Here is a 16,721-nt window from a genome sequence, read left to right as displayed (position 1 = left end):
TGCCTTCCACTAGCTCCTTATTACTAATTAGTTTGCATCCCAAAAGTAATTTTTTACTGTAGTTTGACTTTTTATCTATAGCTTCATATATCATCATTGCTAGTGGTATGAATGATAGCAGCCTTAATTTTTCTTCTGCTATAGGCTCCAACAGAAAATCAAAGCCTTTGCAGTCCGCAGCTTGGTATGTGTATATTTGAGAAACCATTGCAAAACAGTATCAGTATCCCTCTCTCTCTCCCTCCCCCCTCCCTCCCTCTCTTGCTCTCTCTCTCTCTCTCTCTCTCTCTCTCTCTCTCTCTCTCTCTCTCATTTTGAGAACATATATTCATTTTGATAATGGGTTTTGAGAACATATCAATGACGGGGCAAGTGAAATTGAGTGGTTATCTCCTTTGGTTCAAGAGCCTGATGGTTGAGGGGTTATAACTATTCCTGTACTTGGCTGGTGTGAGCTGCAGACAATTCAAGTAGCATGCATACTAGGGTGGAACAAGGACAAACAGTATGTTGGGATACCACGGTAGCATAGCGGTTAGCGTGATATTGTTACAGCTCAGGGTCTCAGAATTTGGTGTTCAATCCCAGTATCCTCTCTAGGGAGTCTTGGTATGTCCTCCCTGTGGATTGTCTGGGTTTTCTCAGCGTCTTCCGGTTTTCACCCGCAGTCCAAAGACATACCAGGCAGGTATATTGGTCAACGCAAATTGTCCTGTGATTAGGTTAGGGTTTTATCAGGGTTGTCAGGAATTGCTGAGCAGTGCAGCTTGAAGGGCCAGAAGGGCCTCTTCCACTCTGTATCTCAAAATAAAAAAATATGATTTATACATAAGTTGTACAAGCTAAAAACTTGGCACATATTCGAGACTAACAAAGTTTTATGAGCACTTAGAACAAATGCACGGTAGACAGGGTGATGAAGAAGGTTTCTGAAGTACTGATCTTCATCAGACCAGAATCTGGGATGTTATGTTGCAGCTGTACAATATGTTGGTGAGGCTGCATTTGTAATACTGTATTGTGATCAGTTTTTGGTTACCCTGCTCCAGCAAGGTTGTCATCATCCTGGAAAGAGTGCAGAGGAGATTTACAGGGATGTTGCCAGGATTCAAGGGATGGGAAGCTTGGTCCTTATGGGTTTCTGTGCTTTATGGCTCTATTTGTGAAATTGAGCAGCTACTGGAAACCTAAAGCTAATACAGAAAGCATTGAAAACATGCAGCATCTGCAGGGAGTGAAATGGAGTTAATATTTCAGAATTGGAAGAAGTTAGTATATTGACCAGTTTATAAGGACCAAGCATAAATATGTGAGGTAGTGAGAACAGATGTGTGGGAAATGGGATGGTCATGATCATAGTGGCAAGGAATTCTGCATTGAAGGGGAAGGACATGTATCAAATGAAATAAATGTATCCAATAATTTTAAAAAATGGTAGAATGAAATTGAGTCCTTATAGAAAGTAAATCGTGAGGGTATAATTGCGTAAGCTGTGGGAATCAGTGGATTGTAGACAATGGTGGACAACCATGTGCAGAACTAGAGAGGGAGAGGTCAGTGAAAAGCTACATGAAAGCAAGAAAGCGAGTACAAATGCAAGCAAACATGTTGATATTTTTCATCTTGGGAAGACAGGAGGTCAATGAAGCTAACACACAAAAAATGCTGGAGGAACTCAGCAGGCCAGGCAGTATCTATGGAAAAAAGCACAGTCAGCATTTCAGCCCGAAACGTCGACTGTACTTTCTTCCATAGGTGCTGCCTGGCCTGCAGAGTTCCTCCAGCATTTTGTGTTTGTTGCTTGGATTTTCAGCATCTTCAGATTTTCTCTTGACTGAGATCAATGAAGGATGTGTTTAAGAAAATTATTCTAAAGGTGCTGAAGACACTAGAATTTTGTTGGCAGGAGAGAAAGATCCCTGAAGGCAATACTCCAGATTTAACAAAATGGTGATTGATCTGATATATGAAAAAAGACTACCTTCAGGTTAAACAAAATGTGAGAATTTGCCAGAATTCAACACAACCAGGTTTGCTCCAGTGAGTATCCTGGAAAACATATGTAACTGCAGCCAGAAGTCAGGAGATGCTGATTAGCTTCAGGCCAGCATGGTAATGCATAATAATATTGAACAGTTTAAAAGCAGCTGTTTTTAGTAATAGGTAGATTACTAAACAAAATCGCCCAAGGTGAAGGGAATCAAGCTCATAGCATATGGCGTTTTAGTTGTATTCTGACCTATTTTCAGAACATCAGGTTGCAAGGAAGATGAACATGTCCTGTAGACAATTTAGAGAAGAAACATAAAACATAGCTGGTCCTTATAAATCTGAATTATGAAATTATTTTTAAATGGTTTATTCAACCTCAGTCTTCTAAAGATTTGTGGGGCAATCAATGACATGGAAAGATAGATGCACTTTAAGCCAATTTAAGAGAGAAGAACAAGGAAAGGGGGTCAAAATGGTAAAAGCCAGATTTAGGAATGAGGATAATGAGGTTTCAGAGCTTCAATTTAACATTGATATTTTCATCTCCGAGTATGTAGGTGAAGCTCCCTCAGCAGATTCGTGAGCCTGGAAAGCTAAGCATGTTTTTTAAGTCCTGTGACTGACTGTGTTATTGCCAGGTTAGCCACATTAGGTACTAGTCTGCCTGGAATTATTTTGTCTGAATGTGAATGGCCAGATGAACATCTGCATCCCACCCCTTCCCCACCCTTGGCCCACCTTGACACAGCCTAGGAGATGTCAAAAAAAATGCATAAGGCTTCAATGAGCAATTAGTTCTTAGGCATTATATCCACAGAATAAAACAATGGCCTTTAATGCCTCTAAAATTGTTTGGAGCCACCAGAAATTGCACATGATGGAATTGGGAGGAATTAAACAGCAGAATAAATCAGTGGATTGAGCAGCATCTGTGAGAGTAAAGGAATCGTCAGCGTCTTGGGTCAAAATCATGCAAAGGACTAAGAGAGGAAATGGGAGTTACCTCAAATAAAGAGGAGAGGAGGAGTGGTGAGGCAAGGCCAGAGGTGCTTGGTGCATAGAGGTGGGGTGAAGAATGATGGACAGATTGAGACAGGTAGTGGAGGAGAGGTGGAACTGGGAGTCAGAGGTAATGGGTGAAGTATATTGGGCAGATCAAGCCAAGTAAAGGAGGAGGAGTATTGGAGTTGGGAGACAAAAGCATGTGGATGGTAGATGGAGGCGGACAAATAAATGAGGAAGGGAGTAAAATTGGGGGAGGGGAGCTAGGAGAGTGATAAGCAGGTACACAAAAGTAGTAGTCTGATGCAGAACATGATGATGGGAACAATTAGGAGAGAGGTAAGTGGCGGATGGAACCAGAACAAGAGAGGAGGGGGGAGAACCAAATGCTGAAGTAGGTGGAGGGAACTAGGATTGGGAGAGAAAAAAAATGGGTGATGGGGTCTGGGGTATGTTTAGAAAAGGGGGCAAAACTGAGAGGGCTAAAGGGTAATTAGAAGGAGGAGGAAAGGGAATGGGAGAACACACCAGAGCTGAGACTTACCCAAAAATGGAAAATTAAATGTCATAACATTAGGTTCTAGAACACTGGCCGTGGAGAATGCCAAGGATGGACAGGTTGATGTGAGAATAGGAGAAATTGATGTGAGAAATTGAAGAAGTATTCAACTGGGAGCTCAGCCTGGCCACTGCAGAAAGAGCAGAAACTGGTCAGCTATCTGTACTTTTTCTCATTAATCTAGAGGAGACCACATTGAATCAGAATCAGATTCAACTTTATTACCATTGACATATGTCATGAAATTTGTTGTTTTGTGGCAGCAGTACAGTGCAAGACATAAAAAATACTGTAAGTTACAATTAAAAAAAGTAAAATAAAATAAATAAAGATTTCAGAAAAAGAATAGGAAGATAGTGTTCATGGACCGAATGCAGTAGACAGGTCTAAAGGAGATGTATCTGAACCATTATCCTATCTGGAAGGGCTGTTTATTGACAAGGAAGGTGTAAGACCCAGTGAATATCTCCAGCTAGCTATCTTTTGATCCAAAAGTTATTTGGAACTGGTTTTAAATTACCATAAAAGTCAGTGACGATCAAAAACATATAGATAAAATAAATTCATTTGAGGTACTTAGGAGACAGACGAATTTGTGAAAGACTCGGCAACTGAGGGCTATGTGGAACTGGCACAGAAGAGGAGAGGAGGCCTTGGGCAGATCAGCCACCATCATATTGAATGACAGTGCAGGCTTGAGCACCCTGGCCTACGGCCAGTCCTGTTTTCCCATGTTTCTATATTCTTAAATTCTAATTCAATTAAATAAAAAATATTAGAAAATTGAAATAAAAATATTTGAGTAAATACCTTGATAAATATTACGTGACTTGTAATCTCATCCAGGGTTTACAGCTCACAGTCCAACTATCTCTTACAGCTAAAGGGCTAGATCATCCTTATCATGTCAATAGTATACAGATTGCCAGAGCAGGAGCACAGATGGGAATAGTATCTCATCTCCTGTTGGTTTTGGACTTCCATGTTTGGTTCTCTCTGGAAATTCCACGTGCATAGCCCCTGACTCAATATTAGTTTTCTCATTCTAAGTCAGAAAAGTTTAATTTGGAATCCCATCCAGGCAATGTTAAGAACCTTGTTCAGAAATTCCCCCTATCTCCACCCCACCACACATACACACCCCTCCAGCTTCAGCCACAAATGCAGGTTAGTTTAAGGCATTCTAGCAGAAAGTGTCTTTAGCTCATGGATTGCTACCAAAGATAATATGATTCTGAGACATGGAAATAAACACAGAAGCATAGAACGGAAGGATTGCAGACAGAAATTAATTAAAACTGGATCATAGAGAGGTGTAAAACTTTAAGGAGTGGATTTCAAAATTTAGGGCTTATGCAACCGATGCTGAAATTGATAATGTGGGATAATGCAGGTTACAGCATACACAGCAAGAATATGTTTAAGTTTATGGAAAGTAGAATATGGAAGATTGACCACTAGCATGTGGGAGTAGTTAAGTCTAGAGATAACAAAGGCATAGTTAATGGTTCCAGGATCAGGTGAGCTGAGGGGGGAGGGCATTGGATAATGTTAAACGTGGGTGGAAACTGGCAGAATTTTCTCTACGGAATTTAAATGCATCTAGCAAGTGGAGATTAAATTGTTCTGCTAATGCTGCAGATTGCACTGGAAGTACAAACGTATATTGGGTTGGATAGAGTTTGTCATAAAGAATAGTGTAAATGGTTTAAAGCAGAGTTATTGGTTACATACAGTAGATTCCACGGTTAGTTGTCAGTGATGGTGCAGCTATGTGATCAGAAGCTTATATTATTGTAAAATACAACACCAAGGTTCCAGACAGGTTGATTAAGTTATGAACATAGAACAGTACAACACAGCATTTAACCTGTTCCAGGATTAATCTAATCCTGTCCTCCTACATAGCCCTACATTTGCCTTTCATCCATGTGCCTTTCTAAGAGTCTCTGTCATCTTGGGGTGCCATGGTAATGTAGCAGTTAGCACGACACTATTACAGCTCGGGCCGATGGGGTTTGGAGTTCATTTCTGGCCTCATCTGTAAGGAGACTGTAAAATGTGTGCATTTTTCCTGGGTGCTCCAGTTTCCTCCCACAGTCCAAAGGGGAGGTTAATTGGTCATTGTAAATTGTCCTGTGATTAGGTTAGGGTTAAATCGGGGTTGTCAGGGGTTGCTAGGGCGATGTGACTCAAAGAGCTGGAAGGGCCTATTCCGCACTGTATCAATAAATTAATAAATAAATCCCACCTACACTTTCCTCCAATCATTTTAAAATCATGTCCCTCATATTAGCATTTCTGCCGTGGGAAAAAAATCTCTGGTTATCAGTATATCATATCAGTTTAAGACAAATCCAATTGATCGTCTCCATCCTTCCATTGTTATCCTCTAACAGGGCTTACCACAGGACAAAGACAATGTCAGAGCCATGATCTAAACTCCACTAAGTTTAGACTCCAGAGCTGTCGAGCATGGAAACAGACTATACAGAACAATTCATCCATGTCAATAATGATGTCCATCCAAATTAGTGATGCTTGCCTCTATTTACCATATATCCCCATAAATCTTTTCTGTCCATGTACCTGTCTTTTAAAGATTGCAATTGTACTCACCTCTACAGCTTCCTGTGCTAGCTCTCGCCATATACCCACCACCTGCTTTGTGAAAACTTTAGATAAGATTAACTTTATTTGTCACGTGTGCATTGAAACATACAGTGAAATGTGTCATTTGTATCAAATCAATTCAGTGACGATTATACTGGGCAGCACGCAAGTGTTGCCATGTTTCTGGTGCCAACGTAGCATGCCCACAATTCACCTTAACTGCACATCTTTGGAATGTAGGACGAAACCAGAGCACTGGGGGAAACACGCTCAGTACTGAGGAGATAGTCAAATTCCTCAGAGACACCAGCAGGAATTAAACCCTAGTCTTACGGCTGGCATTGTAATAGCATTATGCTAACCACTATGCTACTATGCTACTATGAGGGTCATGGTTTTGACTTCTCCAGTGCGTTCAACACCACCCGCCCTGCTCTGCAGGGGGAGAAGCTGACAGCGATGCAGGTGTCATGGATTCTTGATTACCTGACTGGCAGACCACAGTACGTGTGCTTGCAACACTGTGTGTCCGACAGAGTGATCAGCAGCACTGGGGCTCCACAGGGGACTGTCTTGCCTCCCTTTCTCTTCACCACTTACACCTCGGACTTCAACTACTGTACAGAGTCTTGTCATCTTCAGAAGTTTTCGGATGACTCTGCCATAGTTGGATGCATCAGCAAGGGAGATGAGGCTGAGTACAGGGCTGCGGTAGGAAACTTTGTCACATGGTGTGAGCAGAATTATCTGCAGCTTAATGTGAAAAAGACTAAGGAGCTGGTGGTAGACCTGAGGAGAGCTATGGTACCGGTGACCCCTGTTTCCATCCAGGGGGTCAGTGTGGACATGGTGGAGGATTACAAATACCTGGGGATACGAATTGACAATAAACTGGACTGGTCAAAGAACACTGAGGCTGTCTACAAGAAGGGTCAGAGCCGTCTCTATTTCCTGAGGTCCTTTAACGTCTGCTGGACGATGCCGAGGATGTTCTATGAGTCTGTGGTGGCCAGTGCTATCATGTTTGCTGGTGTGTGCTGGGGCAGCAGGCTGAGGGTAGCAGACACCAACAGAATCAACAAACTCATTCGTAAGACCAGTGATGTTGTGGGGAGGGAACTGGACTCTCTCACGGTGGTGTCTGAAAAGAGGATGCTGTCCAAGTTGCATGCCATCTTGATCAATGTCTCCCATCCACTACATAATGTACTGGGTGGGCACAGGAGTACATTCAGCCAGAGACTCATTCCACCGAGATGTAGCACAGAGCGTCATAGGAAGTCATTCCTGCCTGTGGCCATCAAACTTTACAACTCCTCCCTTGGAGGGTCAGACACCCTGAGCCAATAGGCTGGTCCTGGACTTAGTTCATAATTTACTGGCAAAATTTACATATTACTATTTAACTATTTATGGTTTTATTACTATGTATTATTTATAGTGCCACAGTGACGAAAACCAATTTCCCCCAGGATCAATAAAGTATGACAATGACTATGGCTATGACTCAATTTTGCCCCTCAGTTCCCACTCAAAACTTACGACTCTCAACTCATCCTATGTCCATTAGTTTTACATTCCCCTATCCCGAGAGAAAAACAGTGTCTATCCACTTTATCTACATCCCTCATGACTTTATGTAACTTTATAAGGTCACCCCTCAGCCTCCTATGTTTCACTGAAGGAAGTCCCAGCCTAACCAGGATCTTCTTATAACCCAGGCCCTCCAGTCCCAGTGACATCCTCATGAATCTTTCTGGCAAAGTTTTCATACCTGGCCCCAGCAGCTTGAAGCATGCAGCTGCCTCCCATTTGCCATGGGATTATCACTGGCCTGAAACGTATTGCAAAGAAATCTGTTTAAAATTACAGCCAAGTTTTCACCATTCCCTCCAACCTTCCCCTGTCCTGAGCAAGGCTCTTAGCTTTGTTTCTCTGTGCCTTCGCCTCACTGGGTTCCACACCCATGCAACACTGAGCACTTTTTCCATCGCCTCTGTCTACAAGCCCATTTCTTTGGCACAGATTTCCCATCCTGCACGGGTGACCATGTTCAACCCTCACCCTCTTCTTGGACATCCTGCACAGGTCTTCTGCCCACTCTGGATCTTTTCTTCTCTAACTAGTGATAAGACATCATCTGACTTGACCTCAGCAGTCCTCTCTCCTATTCGAACTCACGCCTTCTGAACGCACTGCCCTCCACTCGCTCCACACCAATCCCAATCTCACCATCAAACCTGCAGAGAAGGAGGATGCTGTTATAGTCTAGTGGACTGAGCTACCTTGCTGAGGCCAGAGGACATTTCACAGACACCTCCTCTTACATATCCCTTAAAAATGACCTCGCTAAGAAACATCAGGTCTCCTGCACCATCACCAATCTCAATGACTCTGGAAATCTCCCATCCACTGCCACCAAACTCATAGTTCTCTTATCCCACTGCTCATTTCTGCTCCCTACCCAAGATCCACAAACCTGACTGTTCAAATAGGCTTATGGTTTCTGCCTGTTCCTACCCCACTGAACTCATGTCCACATACCTCAACTTTATTTTGCCCTCTTGAATCAGTCCCTTCCCTTCTACATCTGTGACTCCTCACACACACTTGACTTCTTCAATTACTTTCAATTCCTTGGCCCAGATCACCTCATTTTATCACTATGGATGTTCAGTCCCTATAGACTTCTATCTCCCAACAGGAGGCCTTAAAGCTCTCCACTTCTTTCTAGACAACAGATCCAAAACCACCGTCCTCTGCCTGGCGGAACTGCTCATCCCACTTTCTCCAAACCCAAAACAAAGCCATGGGCTTCCGCATGAGCCCCAGCTACTCTTGCCTTTTCATTGGCTACGTGGAATAGTCTAAGCTCTAACCCTACACTGGTAGTGCTCCCCAACTCTTTCTGCGCTACATTGATATCTGCACTGGTGCTGCTTCCAGAACCCATACTGAGCTCGTCAACTTCATCAACTTAGCCTCTAATTTCCACCCTGCCCTCAAATTTACTTTGTTCAACACTGACATGACTGTCCACCTTCTTGATCTCCCTGTCTCCATTTCTGGAGAAAGAGTTGTCTGCTGATATTTTTTATAAACTCACTTACTCCCACAGCTATCTTGACTATACCTCTTCCCACCTTGTTGGTTGTAAAAATGTTATTTGCTGATTTCAGTTCCCCTGACTCTACCAGAGCTGTTTTCAGGATAAGATTTACCATTCCATAATATCTGAAATGACCTCTTTCTTCAAAGAACCTGGTTTCTTCTCCTCTACCATCAAAGCAGCCCTCACCCACATCTTGTCCAATTCCGAGACATCCACCATCACCCTAACTTCCTGCCGAGTGGACATCTCTACATCGGTAAGATGTGCCATAGATTGGGGACCACTTTGTCAAGCTCCTTTGCTCTGTCTGACACAACAGGCGGGATTTCCCACAGGTCACCCATTTTAATTCTACTTCACACTTCCATTCCAAAATATCAGTTTATTCTCTCCTCTACTGCCACAACGAGGCCACTCTCAAGTTGGGGGAGCAACACCTCAAGTTCTATTTGCGTAGCCTCCAACCTGATCAATTTCTCTAACTTGTGGTAATTTCTCCCCCACCCCTACCCCCATTTCTCTCTTTTTCCTTTCTCCATTCTGCTTCCTTCTCTTCTCATCACTTGCCCATCACCTCCCTCTGGCACCCTGCTCCTTCCCTTTCCCCTGCCTCCTCTCCTATCAGGTTCCTTCTTCTTTAATCATTTACCTTTTACGCCTATCACCCCCCAGCTTCTCACTTCATCACTCCTCCCTCACCTAGCCACCTTACCCCTCACCTGGTTTCACCTATCACCTGCCAGCTTGTACTCCTTTTCACCCCGTCACCTTTCATGCTAACTTCTTCCCATTTTGGTTCTACTACTGATGAAGGGTCTTGGCCCAACATGTCCATTGTTTATTCCCCTCCATAGATGGTGCCTGACTTCTTGAGCTCCTCCAGCATTTTGTGTGTGTTGCTCTGCATCTTCAGCATTTGTAGATTCTCTTGTATTTAAAATTACTTGTAGATCAACACCTGACACCAACCCCTCACTGTATCAGAGTCTTGCTGTACATTTGTTGAACCTTTCCCATCCTAGACCTTTCTCTTCTATATTCCCCAGCAGTCCTATTATGCCTTTACATAACATAATAGGAACTGACTGAGAAAATGGAAGGAAATGATCCATCAAACCATTTCCTTCTATGATGTACCAATGCATCAAAGCGGATTCTACTCAACTATTTAACCCCATTCCACAGGCCATGTGCACTCCACCCCATCAAATTTTCAGCATGACAGCAGAATATTTTTTCCTTCCTAGTGGGAACCCCATCCATTGTCCTCTAAAGCTAAACTAAATCTGATCGAATAATCCATGAAACATCATGTCCCACGATAAACCATTCTTTCAATCCGCCCTGTCCTTTTGACTGGGTACAGCACGCATGAGTAGGGGGTTTTGGTACGGTCTAGGAGTCAACTAGACTTCTGCTTACAGTTCTGCTTGCCACATGGCATAAATAACATGTGTATTCATTAAGTTATTCAAGGAGATCATGAGGATTTGCAGGATTGTAGATGCTTAATTATGGATAAAGGTTGGTCAAGCCTGAGTTATTTTCTTTCAAACAAAAGAAAGAATGTGTAAGTCCAGAGAAATGAACAGGAAATATCATTGGTAGAGAGGTTATATATTTAAGGTAATTGGTAGTATAGTATCAAGAGGTATTGATGAAAAAAATTCTTTCTCTTAGACTAGAGTGGGGATCTGACTCACTGGATCCTGTAAGCTAAGACACTCATTACATTTAAAAAGTACCTGAATGAAAGTAAGAATAAGCATATATAGGAATATAAGAAATAAAAGCAAGAGTAGACTACATATCCATCTCTGTGACATATCTACTCCTCCTATTCAGTAAACTCATGGCAGATCTTCTACCTCTACTTTCACGATGACACAAAGTTGTGATGTGTTATTGAGAGTGAATAAGGTGATCAGAGATTACAAAGGGATCTTAATCAGTTAGGGAAGTGGACTAAGGTGTGGTAAGTGTGAGGTGATATATTTTGGAAAGTCAAACCAGTGTAGGACTTGTATTATGAATGGTAGGACATAAGAGAGCATAATGGAAGAGAGTGACATTAGAGTATGTACATCTTTTATTAAAAGTGGCATCAGGAGTAGTTAGGGTGGTGAAAAAAGTGTTTGCCCATAATCAGTCAGGGCACTGATCTGGGACATTAGGTCACAGTCATATAAGTTTGTGGTGAAGCTGCAACTGGAGTACTGTATATAGTTTTGGTCACCTGTTATTGGAAAGGCACAGCTAAGCTGGAAAGAGTGCAGAAAAGATTTGCGGGGATGTTGCAGGACTTGAGGGCCTGCATTATAGGAAGGATTGGCCAGGCTAGGTCATTATTCCTTGGAAAGTCAGAGAATGAGGAGGGAACTTCGAGAAATGTTGAAAATTATGAGAGGTATAGATAAGGTGTATGGTAACAGTCTTTTACCCAGGGTAGGGAAGCCCAATACTAAAAGGTGTAAATTTACAGTGAGGGGCATGATTTAAAAAGGACTTGAGGGGCAACTTTTTCATACAGAGTGGTGAATGGAATGAGCTGCCAAAACGGTTGAGGTAAGTACAATTATATAATTTAAGAAGCATTTGGAGGGTCAGGCTTAGAGGGATATGGACTGAACACAGGAAATTGGGAATAGGTGGTTGGGCACTGTGGTCAGCATGGACTAGTTGGGCTATTGGGCCCATGTCCATGTTGTATTGTTCAAATCCCTCCATTCACCCCACATCCTAATACCTTTCAAATCTGTCTTGAATATACTCAGTGACTGAACATCTTCAGCTCTCTTACAAAGATTCACTGCTCTCTGAGTGAAGGCATTTCTTTTCATCTCCATACTGAATAGCCAATTCCTTGGTTTGATACTGTGACCCCTGGTTTTAAACACCCCAGCCTGGGAAAACATTAACGCCACATCTAATCTGTGAAATCCTGTAATAATCTTGTATCTTTCGGTTTATCTATGCTCCCCTCATAGGACAATCTACCCATCCCAAGAATCAACATGGTGAACCTTTAATGCATTCTCTTTATTACAAGTACATAATTTCTGAGGCAATGAGAATACTAGGCCTATGCATAATATTCCTGATGTATTCTAACTAGAGTCTAGTTTAAATGCACTGTGGTATCTTTGTTTTTGTACTCAAACCATTTGCTATTTTGTTGTTGCTTCGTATGCAGGTAATTTTCTTTTCACACTTATAATTGTTTTTTGTCAAGCCACTCCTCCAGTGCATGGCTGCATCGATGGACAATGGCAAAGCTGTCTCAGGTCTTGGTGATAGGGTATGTTTGGACCAGGTGGGGGCCATCTTGAATTGGGGCACTACAGGGGTAAGCTGGGGTTTGTCGGGCACCCGATCGATGTACGTACTGTTTGTGCTGTTTTGGTATGTCGACTTCTGAGTCTATTTGTGGCTGTCCAGTTTTTTATGTAGTAGCTACAGTAAAGCCCAGGAGGAGTGAGGTGGGGTTGTTGATCAGATCTCCACCGGGGGTGGAGGGGTGGTGTTCACGTGCCAGTATTGGCATCATTCAGTGTGTTCGTCATAGGAGCTGATGTTGTTCAAGGTTGTAGAAAAGTTTTCAGGTTTTGAGTTGGAAAGTTAGAGGAGTATTTTTGATGAGTTTATGAACTGGTAAGTTACTGGGCATATTTTGGATATGCTTGTAGAATTTTGCTGAAGTCAATCTTCTGCGGATCTCTGGGGGTGCTATTCTGCTCATTGTTAGGAGTAATTGGACAGGCGTGGATTTTAGGGCTCCTGAGATTATTCTCATAGAGGTATGAAGCTGCGTATTCATAGTCATAGTCATAGTCATATTTTATTGATCCCGGGGGAAATTGGTATTCATTACAGTTGCACCATAAATAATTAAATAATAATAAAACCATAAATCATTAAATAGTAATATGTAAATTATGCCAGGAAATAAGTCCAGGACCTGCCTATTGGCTCAAGGTATTGATAATGTTTGTGTGAGCACTTCTCTCCCAGGTGGGTGTGCAATATTCAGTGACTGAGGAACATGGTGCTAGGCTAGATGTTCATAACACTGACTGGTTAGCACCCCATTTGGTTCTCGCTACCTTCCTGATCATGGTCATTCTGCATTTTAGTTTATTTGCAATATTCTGAAGGTGGGTCTTGTATGAGAGAGTTCAATCTAGTGTGACTTCTAAGTACTTTGGGTCTAGGTCATTGGGTAGCTGTTTGTCATTTAGTTTGATATTAAGTTTAAGTTTGGTTAGTCGGTTATCCTGATGAAATATGGAAGTTACTGTTTTGTTGACATTCATATTTATGTACCACTTTAGGCAGGCAGTGCCAAGGCAGCCAGCGAGAACAAGCTGGAGGAGAGACTGTGTTCGGTGCTGTCGCAAGATCGAAGAAGATGGAGGTGCATAGCCGCCAACCCTGGATTCGGGACAGCACCCACTGACTGACTGACCACTTTGAAAAGTACTCCAAACCCAGTTCCCAAATGGACAGACTTGCGTCTGCCCCTACCGGGTCACACTTCATCATGAATCAAGGCAACTTTTCAATCAATTTTGCTGTCAAGGCCAAGGTACCATTTGCCTTCCAAACCGCCTGATGTACCTGTACATTAACTTTCAGTCATTTGTAAAGAAGGACAGCTCAGTTTCTTGGAACACCAATGCTTTTCAGTATCTGACTATCTGAGAAAAACTTCTGAGTTTTTCTCATTTTTCCACATAATATTCCATCTGCTACGTCTTCACAATTCACTTATATGGATTTCCCTTGGGAGTTTCTCTGTATCTTAGTCATGTCACATCTTAATATCATCAGTAAACATAGATATTTTGTTTTTCTAAATCATTTTTATATGAACAGCAGAACGCCCACCCGTCACAGCCTTACAAACCTAAAAGACATAGTTTTCCTGTTCTCTGTCATCTCTTAACCATTCCTCAGTCTACACCAGTATTACTGTGAGCCTTACATCATGTAGTTTTGTTTTATAATCTCTTACCAAAGGTGTTCTGAAAGCCAGGCTCACCATTTCCCCAATCACATCTGAGGTAAGAAAAGGAGGAAAAGAAGAGGAACAGCGGAAGGAAAAGCATGGTAGAAAGCGATGGCAAGAGGGTTTCTCTAGCAAATCTGTGGTGAATCGCCTTTCAGTGCAACTGAGAACCAGAGGATCAAACCAAAGAATCACATTATGTTAGTAAGTAACAAATCTTGAACATCATCTCAACTTGAACTGATAAATAGCAAGTTAAATTGACAGCATACAAAGTAATTCCCAACTACATGAAGAAGCCCATTTCCCCTTGCCAAAACCGAGAGCCCCGTATCTATTCAACTGGTTACAGGCTCAGAAACCTAACTGATTTGCTAAACGTGATCTTCTTTTCATGAATCAATGTGGACTCTGCCCAATCCTATTATTATTTTCTAAGTGCCCTGCCGCTGCTTCCTTAATAATAGATTTTATCATTTTAAGAGCTGTGACTGACAGCCAGAAAATAGGATTAGTCTGGATAGCTTTTACTTTTGCTTGGCATGGTACAATGGGCAGACCAACCTCTTGTTGTGTCATAAATTTCTATGACAACACGCATATGAGGCTTCTAAAAGTTGTGGCTGAGGCAGTGTTGATGGTGGCTGCCAAAATTCGCCTGATTCTTAGATAATCGCAGCAGACTGGGAGATAATTGAATGTTATATTGGTATTTAAGAAGAGGGAGAAAAGAATTGGGGAATCAAATGCTAATTACCCTGGCATCTGTTATCTAAAAAATAGGGAGATGTCACTCCTGATGTGGTGACAGGGTACTAGGAAAATGCTTCCACCCTCAAGGCAGTCCTGTTTCTGAGATTCAATGAGACATCAACATCTTGGAAGACTATCCTGGGCCCAACGTATTGATGCAGTCATGAAGAAGGCAGGCAGCTTGAGGCGATTTGGTATGTCACCCATGACCTTTCCAAATTTCTGCAGATGTATGATGCAGAGCATTCTGACTGGTCACATCACTCCAAGGCACAGGATTGCAAGAGGCTGCAGAGGGGTGTAATTCTGCCATGGATCATCCCAAGCCTGGACTCAAAAGGAGGCGGGTTGGGCATGGAGCTAGCAAACACATCCCTTAAAAACCTAGATCTACGGGAACACCAACGGAGGCTCCAAAGACCTCATCCCTGGGAGAGGAAAGCTACAACAGGAAGATGGGCTACTCCTGGGACAGCTTGAAAGACTGGACGGAGGATTCCGGCAAGCTGCTCTCAATGGCTTATGTCCTAATAGGGGTGATGGGCTTAAGAAGAAGAAGAAGATGCAGAGGGCTGTAGACTTAGCTAGCTCCATCATGGGCACAATGCTACCCATTATCAAGGGCATCCTCAGGAAGGTGGCATCAATCATTAAGGACTTTTTCCATTTGAAACGAAGACCCACACTCAATGACTCAGAAACAGCTTCTTCCCCTCCACCATAAGATTTCTGAATAATATATGAATTCACAAAAGCTACCTAATTTTTCTTGTTTCCTTAGGATGTCTATTTTTGTAATTAATAGTGATTTTATGCCTTTGCACTGTTTTCCTGCAGCAAAACAACAAATTTCACATCACATAAGTCAGTAATAATAAATCTGATTCTGATTCAGTATCTCTGTGAAAGTGCTGGTTTCCAGTGCCAGTATCTGTCTAAGTTGGCAGAGATATTGTATCCTGCCCCACAGGCCTTGGCCACCCCTGTGCTACCCTGTTGAAGTCCTCATGAAATCCAATGGTGCAATCCTTCACAGGTCTCCCTGCTCCCAAGCTGCAAAGTTTGTCACTTTACAGCCTATTATGTTAAACAAATAACAGTCAAGGCAGAACCCTTGCAATGAAAGGGAATAATTGATTCCTGGGTGGAAAGACAATTGATTACATTTCTACTAGTTGCTTGTTAGCGTCAGTTACCCTAATTTATTTTGAGATACTTTCCAAATTAAAATCAGGTTTATTATCACCGACGTGTGACATGAAATGCATTTTATCACTATAGTTATATTTTTTCTTGATTTTTTTTCTGGTGAAAATAGCTAGGACTCCATCCTGGTAACGAGACAGAGGAACAGGTAGACAGCTTTGGGCAATGGAAGATCTGCATAAGTATGGATCAGGAAAAGCCATCATGAAAACTGTTCTGCAGGAACATCAATGCATTGTATCTGGATTTGCAAAGGTTTTTGATAGGCTACCACATAAAAGGTAACAAAATAAGCATGGATAGAAATTTGGTTATGGGACTAAAAGTAGGGAATAGAAATAGATGGATTGTTTTTAGGTTGACATATTGTGATTTATTGGTACTACAGGAATTCGAACTTCCCTTCAATCATTCACAAGTTATGTTAATTACTTACATGAAAATGAAATGTAATTCCCAAATTTGTTCTTGATGCA

Source organism: Mobula birostris, chromosome 1 (genome assembly GCF_030028105.1).
Source record: "Mobula birostris isolate sMobBir1 chromosome 1, sMobBir1.hap1, whole genome shotgun sequence".
NCBI classification, from domain to species: domain Eukaryota; kingdom Metazoa; phylum Chordata; class Chondrichthyes; order Myliobatiformes; family Myliobatidae; genus Mobula; species Mobula birostris.
Note: the sequence above shows the minus strand (reverse complement) of the source record.